The 23076-nt window shown below is 43.0% G+C and overlaps 1 protein-coding gene across 4 annotated transcripts in view; it reads right to left on the minus strand.

Moving 5' to 3' along the window:
• Positions 1-23076, minus strand: part of LOC138665712 (solute carrier family 22 member 15-like) — a 377939-nt gene that overhangs the window by 344789 nt on the left and 10074 nt on the right. The gene's annotated exons all lie outside the window — the stretch shown is intronic.

Raw genomic sequence — 23076 nt, forward strand, 5'->3', positions numbered from 1 at the left:
CCCCGGAAGTCAGCATATGCACATCCACAGTTGGGCAAAGCATAATGCGCAGGCGCGAGATTACATTATAATGCGCAGGCGTGAAATACAACGACATCGGCGGGAAGACGCTTTTAGTGAAAACCGGGAGGTGGTGAGAATCAGAGATTAGCCAACGCCCATCGGACCGGGGTGATTGACAGCCGAAAACGGCGAGTTTACAAAGATATTTTGGCAGCAAAGGTGGGGAATCAGAGGATAATAAAGGCACTATTGTAAAGCAAAGCTCAGGCCCTATTGAACGCTATTTTTAGCTCATATTGAAAAAACGGGGTGACAGGTTCCCTTTAACCCCTTTACCCCCAAGGGTGGTTTGCACGTTAATGACCAGGCCAATTTTTACAATTCTGACCACTGTCCCTTTATGAGGTTATAACTCCGAAACGCTTCAACGGATCCTGGTGATTCTGACATTGTTTTCTCGTGATATATTGTACTTCATGATAGTGGTAAAATTTCTTTGATAGTACCTGCGTTTATTTGTGAAAAAAACGGAAATTTGGCGAAAATTTTGAAAATTTCGCAATTTTCAAACTTTGAATTTTTATGCAATTAAATCACAGAGATATGTCACACAAAATACTTAATAAGTAACATTTCCCACATGTCTCCTTTACATCAGCATAATTTTGGAACCAATTTTTTTTTTTGTTAGGGAGTTAAGGGTTAAAAGTTGACCAGCAATTTCTCATTTTTACAACACCATTTTTTTTTAGGGACCACGTCTCATTTGAAGTCATTTTGAGGGGTCTATATGATAGAAAATGCCCAAGTGTGACACCATTCTAAAAACTGCACCCCTCAAGGTGCTCAAAACCACATTCAAGAAGTTTATTAACCCTTCAGGTGTTTAATAGGAATTTTTGGAATGTTTAAATAAAAATGAACATTTAACTTTTTTACACAAAAAATTTACTTCAGCTCCAATTTGTTTTATTTTACCAAGGGTAACAGGAGAAATTGGACCCAAAAAGTTGTTGTCCAATTTGTCCTGAGTACGCTGATACCCCATATGTGGCAGTAAACCACTGTTTGGGAGCATGGGAGAGCTCGGAAGGGAAGTAGCGCTATTTGACTTTTCAATGCAAAATTGACAGGAATTGAGATGGGACGCCATGTTGCGTATGGAGAGCCACTGATGTGCCTAAACATTGAAACCCCCCACAAGTGACACCATTTTGGAAAGTAGACCCCCTAAGGAACTTATCTAGAGGTGTGGTGAGCACTTTGACCCACCAAGTGCTTCACAGAAGTTTATAATGCAGAACCGTAAAAATAAAAAATCATATTTTTTCACAAAAATTATATTTTTGCCCCCAATTTTTTATTTTTCCAAGGGTAAGAGAAGAAATTGGACCTCAAAAGTTGTTGTCCAATTTGTCCCGAGTACGCTGATACCCCATATGTGGCAGTAAACCACTGTTTGGGCGCATGGGAGAGCTCGGAAGGGAAGGAGCGCCGTTTGACTTTTCAATGCAAAATTGACAGGAATTGAGATGGGACGCCATGTTGCGTTTGGAGAGCCACTGATGTGCCTAAACATTGAAACCCCCCACAAATGACACCATTTTGGAAAGTAGACCCCCTAAGGAACTTATCTGGATGTGTGGTGAGCACTTTGACCCACCAAGGGCTTCACAGAAGTTTATAATGCAGAGCCATAAAAATAAAACAAAATTTTTTTCCCACAAAAATTATTTTTTAGCCCCCAGTTTTGTATTTTCCCTAGGGTAACAGGAGAAATTGGACCCCAAAAGTTGTTGTCCAATTTGTCCTGAGTACGCTGATACCCCATATGTGGGGGGGAACCACCGTTTGGGCGCATGGGAGCGCTCGGAAGGGAAGGAGCGCCATTTGGAATGCAGACTTAGATGGAATGGTCTGCAGGCGTCACATTGCGTTTGCAGAGCCCCTAATGTACCTAAACAGTAGAAACCCCCCACAAGTGACACCATTTTGGAAAGTAGACCCCCTAAGGAACTCATCTTGATGTGTTGTGAGAGCTTTGAACCCCCAAGTATTTCACTACAGTTTATAACGCAGAGCCATGCAAATAAAAAATATTTTTTTTTCCACAAAAATTATATTTTAGCCCCCAGTTTTGTATTTTTCCAAGGTTAGCAGGAGAAATTGGACCCTAAATGTTGTTGTCCAATTTGTCCTGAGTATGCTGATACCCGATATGTGGGGGGGAACCACCGTTTGGGCGCATGGGAGGGCTCGGAAGGGAAGGAGCATCATTTGGAATGCAGACTTAGATGGATTGGTCTGCAGGCGTCACATTGCGTTTGCAGAGCCCCTAATGTACCTAAACAGTAGAAACCCCCCACAAGTGACCCCATATTGGAAACTAGACCCCTCAATGAACTTATCTAGATGTGTTGTGAGAACTTTGAACCCCCAAGTGTTTCACTACAGTTTATAACGCAGAGCCGTGAAAATAAAAAATCTTTTTGTTTTCCCACAAAAATTATTTTTTAGCCCCCAGTTTTGTATTTTCCCAAGGGTAACAGGAGAAATTGGTCCACAAAAGTTGTTGTCCAATTTGTCCTGAGTACGCTGATACCCCATATGTTGGGGTAAACCCCTGTTTGGGCACACAGGAGAGCTCGGAAGGGAAGGAGCACTGTTTTACTTTTTCAACGCAGAATTGGCTGGAATTGAGATCGGACGCCATGTCGTGTTTGGAGAGCCCCTGATGTGCCGAAACAGTGGAAACCCCCCAATTATAACTGAAACCCTAATCTAAACACACCCCTAACCCTAATTCCAACGGTAACCCTAACCACACCTCTAACCCTGACACACCCCTAACCCTAATCCCAACCCTATTCCCAACTGTAAATGTAATCTAAACCCTAACCCTAACTGTAGCCCCAACCCTAACCCTAACCCTAGCCCTAGCCCTAACCCTAGCCCTAACCCTAACCCTAACCCTAGCCCTAACCCTAGCCCTAACCCTAGCCCTAACCCTAACCCTAGCCCTAACCCTAGCCCTAGCCCTAACCCTAGCCCTAACCCTAGCCCTAATGGGAAAATGGAAATAAATACATTTTTTTTTATTTTTCCCTAACTAAGGGGGTGATGAAGGGGGGTTTGATTTACTTTTATAGCGAGTTTTTTAGCGGATTTTTATGATTGGCAGCCGTCACACAGAGAAAGACGCTTTTTATTGCAAAAAATATTTTTTGCAATACCACATTTTGAGAGCTATAATTTTTCCATATTTTGGTCCACAGAGTCATGTGAGGTCTTGTTTTTTGTGGGACGAGTTGACGTTTTTATTGAAAACATTTTTGGGCACGTGACATTTTTTGATAGCTTTTTATTCCGATTTTTGTGAGGAAGAATGACCAAAAGCCAGCTATTCATGAATTTCTATTGGGGGAGGCGTTTATACCGTTCCGCGTTTGGTAAAATTGATAAATCAGTTTTATTCTTCGGGTCAGTTCGATTACAGCGATACCTCATTTATATCATTTTTTTATGGTTTGGCGCTTTTATACGATAAAAACTATTTTACAGAAAAAATAATTATTTTTGCATCGCTTTATTCTCAGGACTATAACTTTATTTTTTTGCTGATGATGCTGTATGGCGGCTCTTTTTTTGCGGGACAATATGACGCTTTCAGCGGTACCATGGTTATTTATATCTGTCCTTTTGATCGCGTGTTATTCCACTTTTTGTTCGGCGGTATGATAATAAAGCGTTGTTTTTTGCCTCGTTTTTTTTTTTTTTTTCTTACGGTGTTTACTGAAGGGGTTAACTAGTGGGACAGTTTTATAGGTCGGGTCGTTACGGACGCGGCGATACTAAATATGTGTACTTTTATTGGGTTTTTTTTTTTATTTAGATGAAGAAATGTATTTATGGGAATAATATTTTTTTTTTTTTTTCATTATTTTGGAATATTTTTTTTTACACATTTGGAAAAAAATTTTTTTACTTTTTTACTTTGTCCCAGGGGGGGACATCACAGATCAGTGATCTGACAGTTTGCACAGCACTCTGTCAGATCACTGATCTGACATGCAGCGCTGCAGGCTTCACAGTGCCTGCTCTGAGCAGGCTCTGTGAAGCCACCTCCCTCCCTGCAGGACCCGGATCCGCGGCCATCTTGGATCCGGGGCTGGAGGGAGCAGGGGGGGAGGTGAGACCCTCGCAGCAACGCGATCACATCGCGTTGCTCCGGGGGTCTCAGGGAAGCCCGCAGGGAGCCCCCTCCCTGCGCGGTGCTTCCCTGCACCGCCGGCACATCGCGATCATCTTTGATCGCGGTGTGCCAGGGGTTAATGTGCCGGGGGCGGTCCGTGACCGCTCCTGGCACATAGTGCCGGATGTCAGCTGCGATAAGCAGCTGACACCCGGCCGCGATCGGCCGCGCTCCCCCCGTGAGCGCGGCCGATCGGCTATGACGTACTATCCCGTCCAGGGTCAGATAAGCCCAGGGCACCTCGACGGGATAGTACGTCTAAGGTCACAGAGGGGTTATTGCACAGCTCTGCAGTGAGCTAAGCCAAGCCGACTGTCAGTCATTACATGTCTCACACTGGTAACGCCCCTTTCATTTACAATAAGCTCTGGAGGCAGATTCTCTGGGAGCACTACAGTACAGACCAAAAGTTTGGACACACCTTCTCATTTAAAGATTTTTCTGTATTTTCATGACTATGAAAATTATAAATTCACACTGAAGGCATCAAAACTATGAATTAACACATGTGGAATTATATACTTAAAAAAATGTGAAACAACTGAAAATATGTCTTATATCCTAGGTTCTTCTAAGTAGCCACCTTTTGCTTTGATGACTGCTTTGCACGCTCTTGGCATTCTCTAGATGAGCTTCAAGAGGTAGTCACCGGAAATGGTTTTCACTTCACAGGTGTGCCCTGTCAGGTTTAATAAGTGGGATTTCTTGCCTTATAAATGGGGTTGGGACCATCAGTTCTGTTGAGCAGAAGCCTGGTGGATACACAGCTGATAGTCCTACTGAATAGACTGTTAGAATTTGTATTATGGCAAGAAAAAGCAGCTAAGTGAAGAAAAACGACTGGCCAGCATTACTTTAAGAAATTAAGGTCAGTCAGTCTGAAAAATTGGGCAAACTTTGAAATGTCCCCAAGTGCAGATGCAAAAACCATCAAGAGCTACAAAGAAACTGGCTCACATGAGGACCGCCCCAGGAAAGGAAGACCAAGAGTCACCTCTGCTTCTGAGGATAAGTTTATCCGAGTCACGTCCTCAGAAATCGTAAGTTAACAGCATCTCAGATTAGAGACCAGGTCAAGGCCACACAGAGTTCTAGCAGCAGACACATCTCTACAACAACTGTTAAGAGGAGACTTTGTGCAGCAGGCCTTCATGGTAAAATAGCTGCTAGGAAACCACTGCCAAGGACAGGCAACAAGCAGAAGAGACTTGTTTGGGCTAAAGAACACAAGGAATGGACATTAGACCAGTGGAAATCTGTGCTTTGTTCTGATGAATCCAAATTTGAGATCTTTGGTTCCAACCACCGTGTCTTTGTGCGACACTGAAAAGGTGAACAGATGGACTCTACATGCCTGGTTCCCACCGTGAAGCATGGAGGAGGAGGTGTGATGGTGTGGGGGTGCTTTGCTGGTGACACTTGAGGATTTATTCAAAATTGAAGGCATCCTGAACCAGCATGGCTACCACAGCATCTTGCAGCAGCATGCTATTCCATCCGGTTTGCGTTTAGTTGGACCATCATTTATTTTTCAACAGGACAATGACCCCAAACACACCTCCAGACTGTGTAAGGGCTATTTGACCAAGAAGTAGAGTGATGAGGTGCTACACCTGGCCTCCAGTCACCAGACCTGAACCCAATCGAGATAGTTTGGGGTGAGCTGGACCGCAGAGTGAAGGCAAAATGGCCAACAAGTGCTAAGCATCTCTGGGAACTCCTTCAAGATTGTTGGAAGACCATTCCCGGTGACTACCTCTTGAAGCTCATCAAGAGAATGCCAAGAGTGTGCAAAGCAGTCATCAAAGCAAAAGGTGGCTACTTTAAAGAACCTAGAATATAAAACATATTTTCAGTTGTTTCACACTTTTTTGTTAAGTATATAATTCCATAATTCCACATATGTTAATTCATAGTTTTGATGTCTTCAGTGTGAATTTAGAATTTTCATAGTCATGAAAATACAGAAAAATCTTTAAATGAGGTGTGTCCAAACTTTTGGTCTGTACTGTATGTCTGCCCCATAGATCTCATCATCTCATTTACATATTAAGAAAAATGTGGATTTCTCTGCAATAAAACATTGGATCCCAGATATCAAGGTATCATGTTGTTCAACTTTCTATGACCTGCATGCCCATATAGACAGATTCCTTTTAAGGTCCACATACACAACAGATAAAAGTTAGTCTTAGCCAATCACAATGAGGGTGATCAATGAGTGGAACAGGCTGCCACGAGAGGTGGCGTGTTCTCCTTCAATGGAAGTTTTCAAATCCTGGTTTATCAAGTCCTGCATTGAGCAGACGGTTGGACACTATGAACCTTGAGGTCCCTTCCAACGCTACCATTCTATGATTCTATGATAATTTCAGCTGACCATCTGATGTAGATGGGGGCCTCCATACTCTCCTCAGACAGATGATCGCAGGGGAAAGAAGTACCAGTCTGTTGGAATTTAAATGTCCTTTTGTTTTCTGGGGGAGATAGACCAGCTTTCTCCTCTCTCACTGGAGAAAACACATGAACGTTCGGCTAAGCACTCGTGTGAATGGAGGAGTCAAGAAAGACAAATCTCATGTGTATGGCCAGCTTTAGAATGGAACTCAACCCCCAATAAAAGCTCCAACAAATGTATTACCATTATAGTTTCTGTAATATGGTAGCATATCTGGGGGCTAATGCTTAGGTCTCCACACTATGAGGGGGCTTATTAATACTGAAGCAACATGTGAATGGTGTGCCATTATCTCTCCCTTGAACAGCGATCATCACACTCATTCAGGCATGCTACTGTGAGGTCTAACGCATGTATTACAAAGAAAGAGTCAGAACACAATGTCCATATTGCTTTTAAGATCTGAAATAACATGGTTCCCGAAAGAAATCACTGGTCTGTTACCAACCTCCTTCTCAGCTCTAGTCTACTATTACCATCAGAATCATATCTAAGATGCTTCCGGTGCGCTAACAATTGAAATTGTCATGATACACTGGGGCTTTTTTTTGCAATTTATGCATTTATCATGTCGATTGGTACTGCCAGAATATCCTGGCGGTTGCTTGACAGCGGAGATTCTCATTAATCCCAAGAACTGAGATTCCATATTCACTTCTCTGTTCCTGTCTCTAGAAGCTATAAGGAGATGACCTGACATGTACGGCCATCCTAGCACTGCAATAAGAGATGCAGATGGATTTATGGGCTATGTTGACCTCCACCATGTAGCGGCTGACAATCACCGTACTGAATTTCACAGCTGCTGGGAAATGTCACAAAAAAGAGTAAAAAAAAACAACCAATGTCTTGTGAATACGTGGATCATGCTGTGCTGTCTTCAAGGAAGAGCAGCTCACCTTCCTGCCGCACTCACTGTGTAAGGGATTTATCTGAGCAGGGAAGACACTTGAAGGCATTCTCCTGATTCTACAAGTCGAGCTGTGAGGCACAATTAATCTAATATCAATTAGGGCATCTTGTTCTGAAGATTAGCTTGCAGCTAGAAGCATTGTGCATCATTAGCTGGCTTATGACTTGTGGTTAACCGACACTTACAGGTCAATGTGATCTACAATCTGAAAGACAAGTAGTAAGGAATTTCGACGAAGGCTCCCACGTTAAAATAACCTCCAATACTGACCAGGCGTACAACTAGTACTAAGCCAGTACACACAGTGATGTGAAAGTGTATGCCCCCCTTTCTGATTTCCTATTCTAAAATGACTGTTCATGCTTGGAAACCCTCCAATGCGGCTGAATATCAACAATTCTGCAATGATGACTGGGCAAAAATTCCTCCACCGTGTTGTAAAAGACTCATCGCCAGTTATCACAAACGCGTGATTGGAGTTGTTTCTACTAAGGGTGGCCCAACCAGTTATTAGGTTTAGGGGCAAACATTTTTTCACACAGGGCCCTGTAGGTTTGGATTTCTTTTTCCCTTAATAATGGCCTTCATTTAAAAACTGCATTTTGTGTTTACTTGTGTTATCTTAATCTAATATTTACATTTAATTGGTGATTTGAAACATTTAAGTGTGACAAACATGCAACAGAATAGGAAATCAGGAAGGGGCAAACACTTTTTCACAGCACTGTATATACATACACACACACGCGCGCGCGCGCGCGCGCACTGATCAACTGTAACATTAAAAGCACTGAGAAGGGATATCAAACACACCCACATAATGTTACCATTCAAGGGCTAGGACATACTAGACGGCGAGTGAACAGTCAGTTCTTCAAGTTTAGATGTTGGAAACAGCAATGTGGACAAGTGTAAAGTGCAAGTGTAACTCAGTAAATTTAAGGATGAGCTAAATTATAATGGAAGGCTGACTGGTTCAGAGAAGGTCTAAAGCAGCAGGTCCTGTGGGTGGTTTCCACCAACAAACGATTAGTATCTAGTCAAAGAGTTAAAAAAAAAAAAACTGTTGAACGACCGACAGGGCCATGGGAGGTCCGAGGATGACTGATCTACATGGAGCAAAGACTAGCACATCTAATGTGGTCTCACAAATAGAAGTAATGTAGCACAAATTACTAATACAAAATAGGTTCTAGAACATAGTGTGCATGACAGCTTTCTGTGTATGATGTTGCATAGCCACTGACAGATCAGAGGGTCCGAGCTCAACCGTATCCACCGCTAAACATTTGAACGATGGGCATGCGAGCATGAGAACTGGATCATGGAGCAATTGAAAGATGTGGACTTATCTCATGAATTTTGAGGGATCTAATTCATGATGTCCAAACCACAGGCAGCACGAATTATACCTGACTGCAATCGGGCAGCCAGGCTCTGTTTTTCTCTGCACCTCTCCAGTGATTCCGAAAAAAAACTAAGTTTGAAGTACCAGCCAAAATCCACAGGAATAGAATAGTCTGGTGCTGACCATGGTCAACTTTTTCCCCAAACCACTCTAGTTAACAGCCTCTCTTTATGTACACAAATGGGAGACACATGTCAATCACCTGAAGTGGGACAGAGAGAAGCTGCATGGGGGCCACGCCAGACTAGTCTTTTCTGTCTGTAAAGTCCCCGGCCGCCTCTTCTAACCAGGTTTTCTCTGAAACACTGAAGTGTGCTCTTTAAAGGGAACCTGTCACCCCCAAAATCGAAGGTGAGCTAAGCCCACCAGCATCAGGGGCTTATCTACAGCATTCTGCAATGCTGTAGATAAGCCCCCGATGTATCCTAAAAGATGAGAAAAAGAGGTTAAATTATACTCACCCAGGGGCAGTCCCGGTACGATGGGCATCGCAGTCCGGTCCTGGGCCTCCTAATCTTCTTACGATGACATCCTCTTCTTGTCTTCACGTTGCGACTCCGGCGCAGGCGTACTTTGTCTGCCTTGTTGAAAGGTCAGAGAGGCCCGGCGCCTGCGCACTGCAGTACTTTGCTCTGCCCTCAACAGGGCAGACAAAGTACGCCTGTGCCGGAGCCGCAGCGTGAAGACAAGAGGACGTCATCTGATGAAGATAGGAGGCACCGGACCGCGACACCCATCGGACCGGACCGCCACTGGGTGAGTATAATCTAACCTCTTTTTCTCATCTTTTAGGACACATCGGGGGCTTATTTACAGCATTACAGAATGCTATAGATAAGCCCCTGATGCTGGTGGGCTTAGCTCACCTTCGATTCTGGGAGTGCAGGTTCCCTTTAAGCAGGGTGAGGCAACCTACCATTTTCAGAAACCATTTGAAGAGTATGCCAAATAGTTCAGGGTGTTGACTTGACCTTCAAACTCTTAAATCTCAATCAGAGAGTGGATTTGCAGGCACAATGGGGACCTACACAAAATTCAGAAGGTATTTTTATTGTAATGGATGATCGGCACATGAGTCCTCTTATTTGCTCAGAGGGGAAACCGAAAGTTGAAAAAACTGAGATACCACCTCCGCAAAAGCAGGATTAAGCACACTTTATAGAAACTGGCACTTTCTGTACTTCATACTACAAATCTGTTACAGATAAAATATCCCCCCGGGAATCTGGCGAACAACTGTTTTCTAAAGAAAATTCACCTGCTTCTGTTAGGTATGGTATATCTACAGTGCCGTTCCTAAGGCTTAGATCACTCCATTAGTTTATCTGGTCTAATTTTCAACCTCATTCCATTGCAGAGAGCAAATTAATTTCTCCGATCAGCATCACATAAAAGCTGATTGGCAGGCATATTATGGCGTAGAACATGTTCTGCGGGAAACGTCCACAGTAAGTGTTCTTAAACATGTCATCTCTTCCAGCTTGTCATATTCACATTATCCTAGCAGACCGTGTCTCTACATATGGCATACTAATAGCTGCATTAATAAGCATTAGGATCACCCAAACGTTCTTGGCCTAGGGACGGTAAAGAACGATGGTTTACTGCAGATAAATGGTCTCTGAAAAACAAGATTCACATTTTAAAGCATTTGACTGTACATCAATAATTATACAAGATTTAGGCATCCTGGAACACCTGACGAATGCTGGATGCACCCGTAGCGTGCAGTGTTTTTTAATTAAATGAATTGTTTGTTTTTTTACACAATACTTTTGCTTTATCTGCACTTATCGGACCCATCTGTCTTTTTATCTCGATGAGAGCACACTATCTGGTTCGCATCGCTTCATTCAGCTCTGCTGGAACTCTCCATGGAGGATATTTCCACAGTATACCATGTTGGCTGCGCCGTCCTCTGGATGCGACTATAGTGCAATTGCAACTTTATATAGCTCCCCATGACTGGGTGCCCAATAGTTGGCATCTTTTAATCAGTACAACTTTAACCAAGTACCCTATGTCATAGTCATGTACTATTGCTATTTATTTACTGCAGGGTATTTGCTCGTTTTGTTTTTATCTTCGGTTTTGTCGGTTTAGTGGCCAGTGTGAACGTGCACCTACTCGCTGCATGTACACCAACTTACATTCCAGTTCATTTTTTTTTTTTTTTAGTTTTTTGCTATAGTGCAATTGGAGCACAACTTTACAGGTGAGTATTTTCTGCTGTTGGTTTTAATAGTTTAACCTACTATGCTCAGAAAGCGCTCCGCTCTCTCCTTTTTCCACTAAAGAAAATCCACTATTGGTTAAATGGAGTGTAACGGGGTCTACCAAGCTGGGGTACCTCTTTCAGTACCACCCCGTGTTTCAGGAGGTCCACTCTGCTTTGGCTGGAGTCTGAATGAAGGACGCTGGCTGGAATCGTTTGGTTTGGATAAAAGATCACTGCTTCTCCACGTATTTCCAGTCTGACAACACTTTACTCACAGGACACAGAATATATCACACAGATACAGAGGGCAGGCCAATAGAAAAGCGGCAGGCCAGACATACATTACAATAGCTGCAGGTGGCTGAAGCCTGCCGATATTTACTGTGGGAATTACAAAGGTGGGGGGGCGGATAAAAGGGGAATATCATGTCCCCTCTGCCCAGGGGCGCAGCCTGTGGGCTGATGCATTAGGGACATGCATCTCACATGGATCCTATTATACATACATATAACTGCACAACATATTCTGGGTGCTGAGTGGTTCCGTAACACGGAGCAATAAGGTCTTTGTGCATATACAGTATGAGTGGCCAAAGTGCAGGCAGGCTATACTGATGGAAATGCTGAAGCTGAAAACTGAATGTAGTGTGAATATAGCAAATCTTGTTATTTTTGCTTCTATTGAGAGCTGGGGGGAGGGATATTAGACCGGAACAACATAATGGCGTTAAAATGTATTTGCATCCCATTTCGAGCCGATACAAACATTGTCATGTACATAATTTTACTTCTGAAAAAAACATGGCAATACTGCGAAAAAAAAGCAGCATTCAAATGTTTGCAAGTCAAATGAGTAGAAATGATCCCTCTTAATTATGTGCCCATAAAAACTTGGGGGCGTCACGCAGCATTTTTTTATGTTTTTTTTTCCCCCCTGACCAATGATGGCGAGAATGTAGTATTAGCAGGAAAGTAACAGGGGAAGTTAGAGTATTGGAAGGAAGCAAGAAGAAAATCAGATTTCTACTTTGACAGAAGGTCGGTTCTCACAACTGTATATAAAATAGTCCAGAGTTTCTTCCGTAAACCTTGGATTATTTTTTCTCACTTGTCATCCATGTGTAATCTGTGTGCAGTCCGTATGCAATCCTTTTTTTTACAACAGCGATTAATCATTTACAGGACCGTTTACGGTTTCCTATGTTACAGAATTGCAATGTATCTGTAAAAAAATAAATAAATGCTATACTGTGGCTCCGTATGGCATTATTTTTGTACACCCATAGACTTGGATGAGTCTCATTCGACACATGAAAAAAAAAAAAAAAAAACTAGTGCATGCAGCGATTTTTTTTTTCACATGATCTGTAACATGGCTGTGCACGACGCTCTAATTTGCAATATATCTTTAAAGAGACCCCCCCAGTACTTGTTAATAGCCCATACGCTTGGATTTTCATCCCAGGATTTCCTAGATTCCTGAGATTTCCTGCCAGCTCTCCACCAAGAATGGCATTGTCATCTTGGTAGTAGTGGAGCATCAAAGATCCCACTAATTTCACTTTTTTTCATGGGTCAATCAGATGCCATAAGAGCCATAATATGGAAAACCATACTGAATTGCATGAAGTGTATAAGAAAGAAGCTGGAAGCCCACGGACGTGTAACATTACAGTACATACCTGGACCTGCGAGGAGAGAGCTGACCTCCATTAGTAAGGTCATTAATAACCCTTTCAGAACTACGGTATTTAATACATGACATTTAGGAGACTTGGGGAATAAACAGCACAAATTAGACTGTCACCTCTGATCCCCAGATAATCAATTAACAATGAAGCTATTTGCATAATGAGCTTCAGGAGAAGAATGAATGACATTATAAGCCAAAGCTGTATTACATGATGTCAGAGGTCACAGGCCCACGCTATATAGAGAGACTATGTATATACAGCTATGGTGGAGCAGTGGGGAATCCGACCACTAGGTGTCAAATGATCCATCTGTCATACATGTCCAATAGATACTGGATGGGCATGTTATATTAATAGACATAAGGGAAGATTGATAAATCTCAGTGCCCCACGGCTATTTATTAATCATGGGAAGAAGTGGTGTGGCTGTGTTGGGAAGGCATAAATGCAATATTGCCCAAAATTTCAATAAAAAAAAAAATATATAAAACTGCCCCAAAGTTGTAGGAAATAAAGATGGGTCACAAATATCAAAGGACTTGAATTTAGACATCTCTGCATTACGGCCAGAGTATGGACAGCGATACACAGGCTGGCCGCAGGGCTCCTGACCCGAACTTCAGACCCGCATATAGGAGGCTGTCACGTTAGGGTCAGGGGACCGGCAAACAGACCATGATACACAGACATGTGCATGGGGCTCTGGTTTTCAGGATTTGATAAATGAAGGTAAACAAAAAGGCATCCCCAATTTAACTAAACGTTGGATTGTGCAGATGGAAAACTGGCACTCACCAACCATAAAAACAAAAATACATTTATTCATCATTAAAGAAGCACTCCCATCAAAATTGGTATCCTCTTAATTTACTGCAATCATCATATTCTATAGCATCATGTTCTTACAATTGCTTATTTTGCCTTTCTACCCAACTAATTTTTTCTTTTTTCCATTAGGTCTATGACATCACGTGATTAAAAACCGACTAACTGAATTCTTCTAAGCTGTATGTAGAAACAGCAGATCAATCTTCCCTGCATGACTCAGAAGTCACTGCAAAGGCCCTGGCAGCAGGGGAGGAGGGAGCAGATGGGTCAGGAGATGAAGAGGGGAATGATAAATGCAGGGACAAGAAACTTCCTGTTTCTACATAGAGCACAGAAAAAGAAGAGTTAAATGGGTAGAAAGGCAAAATGAGCAATTTTAAAAACACAGTGCTATAAAACATCATGACTGCATATTATAAAAACCTTGATGGGAGCGCTTCTTTAAAAAGCAGGCTACCAGGGAGCTAGCGGAATGAGGGCGTACATCGGCTGTTTCACATGTACAGATGCTTCTTCAGTCACCATAGATCTGAAGGATGAATAAAAAAATGATTGTTTTATGGACGGTGAGTGCCACTTTATATATGGACTGATATATTGAAATGGTCTTTGCTAAGTAGAGCTGCATGAGGTCCACTTCAGCAATGCGGTGAATCTTAGTTTGCATGTTTGGTGTTTTGATTGTCCCAAGTGATCTATTTTTTATCTTATATCCGAGTTTGTAGCGAAATGTTTGAGGTGGCAAACATAGAACTGCTGTTTGGGGAAGGTGGGGTGTTTAGAAGGAATAGCATATTCTACTACAGGAGGATAGTCTGTTCTATTACATAGGCTGTGCCATAAGTGCAAGAAGGAATAGGTCTCAACTATGGAATACTCTTGGTTATTGGGAGGAGGGGGATTATTGCCAATTTACACCTGCAAAAAATGGAGAGGTGGTAGCACTTGTCTGTGGCCTCTGCATAGAAGTCTATTGGAGCCACTGAAAGAACAGTCACATCTTGGTACTTTTACACATTACCTTTCATTTTTTTTGGACAAACAAAATGGAAGAAAAACTTGATCAAGTGGTACACTGTTGGTGTTGCTTACTGCTCATCTAGCGGTTGTACGACGTTGTTAGGACATTTTATAGACTATGTAAGAGGGTAAAAGGGAAGGTATGAGTGTCCACACCCTGAGTGTGAGCACAGTGCGGCCATGCTTGGTATTCATATAGCTCATGTTGTAGGTGGCTGGTTCTCCTTCCTGATCTCTAGTCCCTTGTTCCCCAATTCCTAATCGTCGCTCGTCTTTTTCTGATCTGGCTCACTCCCGAACTCGCCTACCTGCCTCTCTTCCTGCTGCCTTGCTCTTTGATTGTGGACTACTGTTTCGTTCCGGCTACGGCTGCCTGGCTCTGACCCATGTCTAATCACGCTCGGGTTCGATTCTTGTCTCCGTTCTTCTGTACTTTCCTGCTCCCGTCATCGCTGCCAGATCCAGCTGCCAGCTTCTAACTATTTTACGGGCTGCCACCTAGGGATCATCCGAGTAAGGGGTTGATGACGATAAACCATACCTGATGCCATTATGGAATAAAGCCGAGATGGGTGCGATAGGAGTAAAGCTGTGAGAAGTATTCAATTATGGGATGCATTTGATCCAGCCGGGCTATTCATCACGCCAGGTACAGCATTTAATGGGCTGCAAATTGAACAGCACAGACACCAGCCATAAAGCTTTATCTTAGGCTTTGTTTTTGCAACTCAGAAATAAAACTTCCCATAAACGCTTCCACGAACAGCACCACCGTATAGTCAGACACAACAGGCGTTTTGATCCTCGCTTCAAGCTAACGATTCCTCTGCAGGATTTTATTCTTTTCCCATTTTATCTAGATTATAGAGCAGACCTTCACATTCGGCTACAGCACTCCCTTGAGGTTTCAACAGTATGTCCCAAAAGACATAAAACTGCCACTATTCACGACTTGGAAATCTCCACTGGGCAAAAAGAGAAAAAAAAAAAAAAAAAACACGAAATATGTTGTGAGAATGTATCAACTAGCTGTTATCTTTAGATCTTTCTTTTCTATCATTCCGTAGTCTGAACTGCATCATAATGGGAACAACCTATGTAATCCACACAAATATTTCACGTTACGCTACGAATCCCACTCGGGATATCAGTCAGCAGGCTAGAAACAGGAGAAGACGGGGGACGTGAGATAAAGAAATGTAACACAATTAGGGGAACAGAAAAGGAAGAACATTTTATTCACCTTGCAGAACAATATTAGAGATGGAAATCTGTGCTGTCATTGCACAACCAAGAGGGGGCGCCATATAGGGATCGCGCTTCTGAAGTACACCCAATATACAGTCCTCAGGCATACACATTACCATGCCATCAGGACAAACTATGTAGTCAATTCAGCTGGGAATAAGCAACCAATGCTTACGTTTTGGAGCGATTTTACAGACTGCCAATGAAAGAAAAAAAAATAAGTTACCGTACTTCTCCAAAGTCTACAGTATTTTACCCCTCAATGCATTCACTGCTCAGCATTTTTACCCTTCTGATTCCAGAGCTAAAAAGTTTTTATTATTCTATCTGCCTAGCTGTACCAGGAGTTGCATTTTTAAAGTTGTATCTGTTTAGCCAAAATTGTAAAAAAAAAAAAAATCATCAAATAAAGGATTTCAGACAGTATTCTATGGCTCAGCCTCATCAAGACTGGCATTTTGTACACCAGTGTTGATGAAGAGTACACTACATTAACCCCTTCAAGATCTTGCCCTTTTTCGGTTTTGCGTTTTCGTTTTTCGCTCCCCTCCTTCCCAGAGCTATAACTTTTTTACTTTTCTGTCAATTTGGCCATGTGAGTAGCACTTTTGAACGACGTCATTGGTTTCAGCATGTCGTGTACTACTAGAAACCGGGAAAAAAATTCCAAGTGCGATGAAATTGCAAAAAAAGTGCAATCCCACACTGTTTTTTTGTCTGGCTTTTTAGCTAGGTTCACCAAATTCTAAAATTGACCTGCCATTTTGATTCTCCAGGTCATTACGAGTTCATAGACACCAAACATGTCTAGGTTCTTTTTTATCTAAGTGGTAAAAAAAATTCCAAACTTTGCTAAAAATAAAATAAATAAATAGTACAATTTTCCGATACCCGTAGCGTCTCCATTTTTCGTGATCTGGGGTCGGGTGAGGGCTTATTTTTTTGCATGCTGAGCTGACGTTTTCAATGGTTCCATTTCGGTGCAGATACGTTCTTTTGATCGCCAGTTATTACATTTTAATGACATGTCATGGCGACCAGAAAAACGTAATTCTGGCGTTTCTAATTTTTTTCTCGCTACGCCGTTTAGTGATCAGGTTAATCCTTTATTTTAAATTGATAGATTGGGCGATTCTGAACCCAGCAATACCAAATATGTGTACGTTTGATTTTTTTAATTGTTTTATTTTGAACAGGGCGAAATGGGAGTGATTTAAACTTTTATATTTTTTTTTATTTTTTTCATATTTTTTTTTTTTTTTTTTTTACTTTTGCCATGCTTTAATAGCCTCCATGGGAGGCTAGAAGCTGGCACAAGTCGATCGGCTCTGCTACATAGGAGCGATCGTCAGATCGCCCCTATGTAGTAGATTTACTGCATTGCTATGAGCGCCGACCACAGGGTGGCGCTCACAGCAAGCCGGCATCAACAACCATAGAGGTCTCAAGGAGACCTCAGGTTGTTATGCCGACGCATCGCTGACCCCCGATCATGTGACGGGGGTCGGCGATGCGCTCATTTCCGGCCCGATGGCCGGAAGCGGTAGTTAAATGCTGCTGTCAGCAAATACTCTGAGGACCCCCCCCGAGCATGCTCGGTAAATCTCGAGTAACGAGTATATTCGCTCATCACTAGTGCTGACCCTTTCACTGCCATCATCTGTACTCCAAATGAGTACATCATTATGTCACTGCAGGCAAATAGAATGGGGAAAAGCTGGAGATTGGAAGTCACTAGAACCTTTTTATTTTTTTACAGGAAGATTGGCATATTTCATAACTTTCCATTCAGGACAAAATTATATTTTTTTAAAAATTCAGTTACTCTTTAAGAGGATGATTCATACTTACTATATTCAAATTGTAGATAATATAAAATTACGTTTGTCATATCAGCAACTCAAAATCACGTGTATTCAACTCATCCTCATTTATTCACAGGGAATATAGGAAAGAAGAGAAATAATGCAGGATAATGGAAAGATCAGAGCAGATTACATCCATTTGTATAGGTATAATATGCGGACACCTCTCAGCTCATTCACACAGAATGCCAGGAAACACTCTTGATAACAAAAGTTTAGAGAATCCGAGCCCAGACGCTCTGAAGCCTCCATACATTATAGTCAATCTGTGCATTCTTTTAATACATAATAACAATATTCCTTCCTGTCCTTCTGTGAGAACATCCATCATTGGGTTATTATATGTAGACTATTATGCATTTCATTTTCCCAACAGGAGCCCAAAATATGCTTGTAAAATGCCAATTCGTCATTTAACATAATGCAATGCATCTGAAGCCATAGACATGTTGTGAATGGCATTAAATTACACTTTAGGAAGAGATCCTGTGCAGTCACAGCAGCGGCTTTTGTTCCTAGCCAGCTTTTCAGCGCAGCTAGTACTTCAAATTTATGGTGGGAGAATCTGGCACAGAATCTGTCTCTCTGGTGCAAATTGAAAAAAAAAAAAAAATAAGAAAATAAAATTGGTCTATTCAATTCCGAAACCATTCACAAAAAGATTCATTCTCAAAGTCTACAGTGACTTGAGAATTCTTGTAACGCATTCCAATAAGAGGCAGCAGAGTTTAGCAAAATCCAAAGGAAGGGGCTTTCAGAGAATAGGTAAGGATCAGTAAAATAAAAGACCAAATAGTCCATCAAGCAGGACTAGATTAAAACCGTTCTATAGTCTGAGACAAGCCTTTCATACTGAGATCACTGGGGGCGATCAGACCATTGCGTCAGGTCCCACTGGCAGCAAAAAGAGGACTTTGCAGAAGGAAGCTGCGGGCAGCGCACTTTTGTACCACTGCCTGGCGGCCAGTCCGATAAATTACTGTCCATGAAATGAAGAGGAGGGATCCTACAAAATATAGCAGGTTCTATTCTTATTCTTACATTCCCCAAAAGTTAAACCAAAGACTCCAACAGGTTTCCGCCCCCTTATCTGCTGTAGTTTTTTTTTTACTATCCCATAGTAGAGTTTCTCAATACTTCTAAGTCAAGCATCTATTACTCCAATTAGATAAAAAAAGCCCCCAAATCTAAGATCATACACCATTTTATATATTAAAAGTAGAGTATAATTTCTGATCGAGTACATAGAGTCATAGTGCGTATGTAGCCACAAGACCCTTTCATCCTAGGAGTCATAAAAAGCCATCTTTGATATGGACCGACCCAAGTTTGAGTAGTGGTATTGCAGCCCCTAGGGGCAGCACAGTCAAGTTACGTAGTCAGGAGTAGTCTGAATTTGGTACACATTAGCAGCAGTATAGTTAAAGGGAACCTGTCACCCCGTTTTTTGAGATTGAGCTATAAATACTGTTAAATAGGGCCTGCGCTGTGTGTTCCTATAGTGTATGTAGTGTACCCCGATTCCCTATGTATGCTGAGAAATAACTTACCAAAGTCGCCGTTTTCGCCTGTCAATCAGGCTGGTCAGGTCGGGAGGGCGTGGTGACATCGCTGGTTCTTCCTCAGCTTTACGTTGGTGGCGTAGTGGCGTAGTGGTGAAGACACAGCGCGCGATCTGCGCTGTCATCCCTTTCGTCGGTGGGGGCGGCCATCTTCCTGGGGCCGCGCGTGCGCAGATCGAGTGCTCTGCTGCACGGGGCTTCAGGAAAATGGCCGCGGGATGCCGCGCGTGCGCATTAGAGATCGCGGCGGCCATTTTCCCAAAGCCGAGATGCAAACTCGGCTTTGGGAAAATGGCCGCCGCGATCTCTAATGCGCACGCGCGGCATCCCGCGGTCATTTTCCTGAAGCCCCGTGCAGCAGAGCACTCGATCTGCGCACGCGCGGCCCCAGGAAGATGGCCGCCCCCACCGACGAAAGGGATGACAGCGCAGATCGCGCGCTGTGTCTTCACCACTACGCCACTACGCCACCAACGTAAAGCTGAGGAAGAACCAGCGATGTCACCACGCCCTCCCGACCTGACCAGCCTGATTGACAGGCGAAAACGGCGACTTTGGTAAGTTATTTCTCAGCATACATGGGGAATCGGGGTACACTACATACACTATAGGAACACACAGCGCAGGCCCTATTTAACAGTATTTATAGCTCAATCTCAAAAAACGGGGTGACAGGTTCCCTTTAAAGGATCAGCAGGTTAAATAGTCAGGAATAGCCGGAGGGTGGTACACAGGAGCAGCAGTATAATCTGGAGGATAAGCAGCAGGTGGAAAGTAACTTGACTAAAGGCTGGGAGCTCAATCTCACAAGGAAGGAAGTGTACTGCCAGGTTTAAGTAGGATGTTCAATGAGGAGATCACACGGATGAGCCAATCAGGAACTTACAGTGGAGACAGTCAGGAACAACACAGGTTCTAGCATCTGGGTTAGCAAGGATCTGTACTGTGAGCTGAATAGCTGAGACGGAAGAGCTGCAACCTGGTGTACAAGAGCTGCTGGGTTCGAGTCCTGACACATCCTTTTCCGTAAGAAGTCACAGTTATGGCCACCTTTCTACAAGTAATAGCAGCAGGCCTCCCTCCTTTCACTTTTCCACTTTTGATACTGCTGCTCCCTTTCCACCAGAATGTAAAGTAAGCTCTCCCTCTTCTCCCTATATTGACAGTAGTGCGCACGCCATCCATTGAAACAGAAGACCCTCATATGTACTAAAAATGCTAAAGAGTAACCATCGTTTTAATTTTTATTTCAGAAATCAATAGTGCTCATGAAAAAAAGCAACTCTGTAATACATCTTATCAGAGAAATCTGCTTCAGTCTCAAAACTGATCATTATCACAATTCTTAATTCTGAGGTAAAAAGGTGAAGAGGATGGAGTTGCTCTGCCTCTTGCTCTTCCTCCTTGTGTCTACATAGAATCTCATCAGTAGCAGCCACCATCTCCTATCTCAGTTATGGGAAAGTCTGTCTTCGCCGAATTCAGATTTTACCTCACAATTGAAAATTTTGATAATGATTCATCAATGCTGCAGGAGAAAAAAAGCAGATTTCTCTGACAAGATATATTACAAAGTTGCTTATTTTTATGTGCACTATTGATTTATGAAATAACAATCAAAATGACGATTATTCTAACTGTAGAATGACCCACTAAGAGCAGCAGAATGTGTACAAGTGTTATGTGGTGGGCAGCAAGAAAAATATGGGGGACGTTTCAATCTTCCCTATTAGACAATGAACAAACAATGGGAAACAGGTAACATATGTTCCTGTACATTCACAAGGAAATATTGACGACCAGTCCACAGGTTATCCCATGAATAAGAGTTGTGAATTAGCCACAGCACCATAGGATACGAGGGAGCACACTGATCGATGAAGGCTTCACCAAAAGAGGGTCCGGAGCCCTTGAGTGTGAAAGTAGAGGTGGTCATGCACGTACCCTGCCTCGCCACTTATCATCTGTTTCCTTCCAGCCCACAAAAATGACAAAGGGCAGCAGGGTGTTTGCATGACCGCCGCTCCAGTCAACCTTCGCACTTAACTTGGTCTGTCACGTTGTTTCTCTAAGGCTTCTTTCACACTTGCGTCGGTACGGGTCCGTCGCTAAGTGTCGGCGCGACGTGCCGATGCACGTTGTGAAAATTTGGCACGACGTGGGCAGCGGATGCAGTTTTTCAACGCATCCGCTGCCCATTCTAAAGTCCGGGGAGGAGGGGGAGGAGTTCCGGCCGCGCATGCGCGGTATGAAATTGCAGACGCGACGTATGAAAAAAAAACGTTCCCTTGAACGTTTTTTCGTGCCGACTGTCCGCCAAAACACGACGCATCCAGTGAACGACGGACGCGACGTGTCGCTATACGTCGTGATCCGTCGGCAATACAAGTCTATGGGCAAAAAACACATCCTGCGGGCACATTTGCAGGATCCGTTTTTTTCCCCAAAACGACGCATTGCAACGGACGTCACACGACGCAAGTGTGAAAGTTGCCTAAGTGCCGATGGCGGCTTCCTCTGGAAGCAAAATGGCAGCTGCAGTTGCATAGCGAGCATAGTGACTATTCCTCTGTCATATACAATGGAGGATGAACGCAGCACTGGCATCATTAGCGTTAGTCCATCACGTGGTAGTGGAGATTCGGGGAGGCGTAATCCAGACTCCTCACTGCTCTCCCTGAGTGATGGTGGCTCCCACATTGGATCAGAAGAAGCAGCCTTTGCACTTGGAAATGGCAGCAATTGCAATCATCTGTATGGCGTTTATGCATCAGATATTTATGGGCAATTTTTAGGTGGGTTGGAGGGACACATTAAACAGCTTCTTTACTGAAGGAGGTGTGAAATAACTGAAATTATTGGGCTCTTGATACAAGAAGTGCTCTAAAATAATGGCAGACATGATAGAAAACTCAAAAAGAAAACCCCACTTTACGCTACACTTAAAGACGGCAGAGTAGAGGGACTGTATATGCGGTAACACTGTGGATTGCATTATCCGGTCGCTGCATGCTTATTATTTTGCTGACACTCTACATACTTTTTGCATAAATGGTTTTGATCCTGTAATTTCCAGACTGGCAGTGCTCTCCTCTATGCCGCCAGCATTTTAACACCTCCAGATAATTCTCTCGTCTCCACAGAGAACTAGTCTCTCCAGCACTAAAACAGCTGGGATCACTTTTACTTTATCTTCTCTTTTCCCTAGCGGGAAAAGATGAAAGATGTGATGTGTCCCAAGAGGTTCTGCAGCAGCAGCTCCAGTGTTTCACAGCTTGTCATAAAGCCGAGTGCGATAATGAGTTATCAGCTACGTCTATAAATAGAGGAGAGAAGAGTCCATGAATGATTCATGTGTCAGAAACTTTAATTTAGCAGCTCCCTGAATCGCTGATGAGTTGGGTCAGGCTTTCACTTAAGTCTTAATGACACCAGAGAAGTTGATCGCTCCCTTGTAACACTATGCTTAGCGCACATTAAAGGGGTTGATCAGGGTTAGATAAATATAGCTGCTTTCTGGCATCACACCTATCCACACCTGGCCTCACAGCTCCACTGACGTTAACAGGTCGGAGTAGATAAAAATCATCTAGTGTCTTCTCCATCA

Source organism: Ranitomeya imitator, chromosome 2 (assembly GCF_032444005.1).
Source record: "Ranitomeya imitator isolate aRanImi1 chromosome 2, aRanImi1.pri, whole genome shotgun sequence".
NCBI classification, from domain to species: domain Eukaryota; kingdom Metazoa; phylum Chordata; class Amphibia; order Anura; family Dendrobatidae; genus Ranitomeya; species Ranitomeya imitator.